The 4,014-nt window shown below is 43.2% G+C and overlaps 1 pseudogene; it reads right to left on the bottom strand.

Annotated features, from left to right (window-relative positions):
- Positions 1 to 175: 175 nt before the first annotated feature.
- The window catches only part of LOC103582296, a 4,783-nt pseudogene continuing 944 nt past the window's right edge, over positions 176 to 4,014 (bottom strand).

Below are 4,014 nucleotides of genomic sequence, written 5' to 3' on the forward strand. Positions count from 1 at the left end.
TAGGTTTGCTACAATCCCAACAAATTCCTTGCCACTTGCAGAAGCACAGCCTAAAAGGGCTCCCAGAGCCATAATTCTCTTCATCCAACTGGTTTCTGGTCAGCTGATGATGGAGCATGCAGCCACCGCAGACTCAGTGTGGTCCAACCAATGCCGACATTTTCTAATGGTGGTACAACCAATGCCGACATTTTCTAATACTATAACACAGCTTCCTGCATACACAGGATACTGGTCTTCTGATTGGAAATTTCTCATTTCCAAGGGCTTACCCCAGGACTTGCCTCTCTTCTCATGGTCACTGAATCATTTGCAAACCCCAGGGTCCATTTCAAATTCTAGAAATTCTAGTGAGCATCAAGGTTTACAACCCAGTTGAGGAGGACTAGACTTCTCCCATGCTGCACCGTGCCATGGTTAAGCAATGTGGACAAGGCCCCATGTCTCAGGAGCAGATGCCCTCTTGGTGGGACACCAGAACCCTTCAGCAGACTGACAGCGAAGGCCGCAAGTTTGAGAGGGAGGCAGAGCAGGCTCAGGTGTACTCAGTCTTGCGGATATAATTGGAAGGAACGTAGCCCTTCTTCCCATCAACTTCAGCTAACCACCACTCTGTGTTTCCCGTAATATCTTTAAACTCGAGGATCTTGAGTCTCTGGTTGGCTGACACACTCAGTTCGTTTGGGTTTCGTGCCTTGAAGGTATAGACAGCAAAATAGACCTGTGTGAGGGTGAGAAAGTGAGTTAGGAAATGGATGGCATTGTTCCAAGCAGTTTCCCAACAGAACTTTCTGCAGTGATAGGGATGGACGTTCTATGTCTGCGCNGCCATTCCTATATAGGATCCGAACCCGCAGCGGGAGTGTCGCTGCGCTCCCAGCGCCGCACTCTCCCGAGTGCACCACGGGCTTGGCCCTTTCAGAGCTTTTTGGATTTTGGAATTCTTTAAAAAAAGAAGAAAAGATTATAGATCAGTATTATTCTTTGTACTTTTCTTTAAATTCTGTAAGTCACCGCTTCCATCCCCAAAAGATGTGAGCTATTTTTAAAGTCATTTCCTAAATAGTCATGAAGTAAAACTGTTTGCTGTGGGGGAAAAAAATCAAAAAGCAAACAAACAACCACAGTTTTTTCATTCACACACATGGAAGACAAATAGAAATTGGGGAGGGCAGCTTATTATGTGGCTTACTCAGAACAGAATTTCATTAGGCAGAATTTCCTGCCTGTAAGAGCTGTAAAATATGGCAAGATCTCACAAGATAAGTAATGGAGTCTCCTCTGGAATTTGTTAAAACAAAAACATAACAGGTTCTGTTTCAGTAATGATCTGGGCGCTGCACACCTAGAGATGGAAAGAATCATTTTTCTCTTTAATCGAATACTCTCATGTTATTTTGGAGCTAGACAGGATTCAGGTATAGCTAAAATCACTTTTTCATCCTTTAGAGTTACATTCATCTGATGTCTAAAATTCTTACCTAAATTGTCAATTAGCCAGCAGTTCTGACTGCCCATGCGGTCTTTTTTTTTAATCACACCCACCATGTCACCTTCCAAAAGTGAGACATCGAAGTCTTCAGCAGCATTGAAGTTCCGCTCTGCGTGGAAGAGTTTTTCGGGGGGATACCTTGCCAAAGGAAACCTGAAGTTCTTCTGACTGTAGTATGTAATTGGCTAAAAGGCATCACGAGATATTTCATCACAGGGCTGTGGGTTAGCTCAGTTGGTTAGAGCATGGTGTTGCAAACACCAAGGTCAGGAGTTTGTATCCCCATACCGGCCAGCAGCCAAAACAAAAATAGAAACGTTTTCCTAGCAGCCAGTCTCAGAAATAAGGCAATGACAATCAGCTACTCGCTACCCCATCAGATGCTTTTGTGATCGAGTCAGCCCATGTGGCTGGGTAAAAATCATGATTGTTTAGGGAACATTTTGGTCCCTTTGTAGCAATGCAATTCAAATGCCATTACATATAAATGTGATTCAAATGCAATTCAAATGCCATTACATATAAATGTGATTCAAATGCAATTCAAATGATATCTTTTTTTGTGTGTTTTAGTGGCTGGTCAGTACAGGGATCAAACCCAGGAGCTTGGTATGATCAGCACCACACTCTAGGTCTTATATTTTGTTAGACGACCTTATACAATCAAGACGTTCCCTGTCTTGACTTCCCCATCTATAAAAGCAAATAATAGTCATAAAAATAAGAAAAAATAAAGGTAATAATAAATGTGATTCTCCCTTTTAATGTAATGTAAATTAATGTTTATGGGATTATATGGGGCAAAAATATTATAAGCAAACACATATCAGCAGTCTTTAAGATTATGAGTCCATACAATCTGGTGTTTCTTACCCTAATTTTGAAAATGTGAAAGAAGTAAGTTAAAGATCAGAACTCCAGCTGAGAAAAAGCTGCAGCTCCCTCTGTGTGAGCTGCCGATGTTGTCCCCTGCCACGAGAAAAAGCTGTCCATGGCACTGCCTGTGGGCCAGGGCAGCCAGTTCTTCTGGGAATTGCTCAAAATGGAAAGAGATGTTAAAACAGCCACAGGTTTCATGGCACCATTGAGAATTCCTGATGGGCTTGACCCAGTGACACACTCAATCTATCTAGCTTGGATCATTTCTCAAAAAGCAGCCAGGCATTAACTTTTCCAATACATGGTCAAAAACAGAGAGGCCTGACAGAATTAATATACTTTCAAATTGGTTCCCTTAATTTATTGACTGACATATTAATATTAATACTTTACTAACTCCTTTCACTGGTGTGGGACTAAGATCCAAGAATGCTTTTCAGAGGGCAGCCTGAAGTACACATCGAGTATATGAGAAAACTACAGGCAGTCACCATCAAGTGCCAGCAGGCACATCGGTCATAGTCAGTAAATAATGAATGAATGAATGAGAACTCAATAGCCTTTATTCTCCATTTATTATGAAATATTCAGACTTCTATTTAAGTTGTTAATCTGTAGAGACTCGGCCAGGTCCATCAATGTTAATGATAATGATGATGATAACAGCTTATTTATACAGTGCTTACAACGTGCCAGGCAATTTCTAAGTGCCTTACCTATGTTAACTTATTTAAATCCTTATAATAACTCTATACGTAGGTACAATTATTATCTCTGTTTTAGAGATGAGGAACCAAGGCACAGAAGTTAAGCAAATTGCTCAAGGACACGCAGTGAATTAAGTGTCAGTGCAGGGATCTGAACCCAGGTGGTCCAGCTCCAGAGTGCACACTCTTAACCACCAGGCCCTACCACCCTTCCCCAGGTCCCTACTCACCAGGCCCAGGAGTGGCTTCTGAGCAGACTGGCGGTCAGCGGTTTTCCTCTCAAGTGGCTTCTTGGTAGCTGCAAGAGGCTTTCGGAAGAAGGTGAAAACCTGCTGCAGAGCTCTGCTGTGCTCTTCATGGAAGATGGCGATCAGGTTTCCCTCTCTGCCAGACATTTTAAGTAACTGGAGCCCACGGGAACAGACAAGATAGTGGAAAGAAGAGAATGTGGATAAAAGAACGCTGGGACTGACAAAGCCTCATTAGAGCCAACTGGAAGCTGAAGTTCAGCTGCAGTTAGGTCTGGGAGCTCCAACACTGCAGCCTGAGGTGACAAAGCTCTCTGTGGCATTGACTGGGGCCATGTTGGCCCACTGTTCGGGAATTGCTCAAGACGGAAAGACTCCAGGTTTCATGACACCATCAAGGAATCAAGAATTCCTGATGGGCTTGACCAAATGATACAAATTATCTTGTTCAGATTTCTCAAACAACCCTGTGTGCACTCCAAGAAAAATACAGGAAAACAGCGGAGATGACTTTCCCATAGAAGGCACAAGGAACTCACCAAAAGCAGTGGCTTCAGCTCTTCCAGAGCCTGGTGCATGAACTTGCAGTGGGCCTCGGCGTAGCCGTGGATGCAGTTGGTGAAGAGGCCCTGGGTGTACTGCTGGAACTTGGGAAGCTGTAATGGGTCAGAAATCTTGATTCTCCTTT

The sequence above is a fragment of the Galeopterus variegatus genome, unplaced genomic scaffold (assembly GCF_000696425.1).
Source record: "Galeopterus variegatus unplaced genomic scaffold, G_variegatus-3.0.2 Scaffold15586, whole genome shotgun sequence".
NCBI lineage: Eukaryota > Metazoa > Chordata > Mammalia > Dermoptera > Cynocephalidae > Galeopterus > Galeopterus variegatus.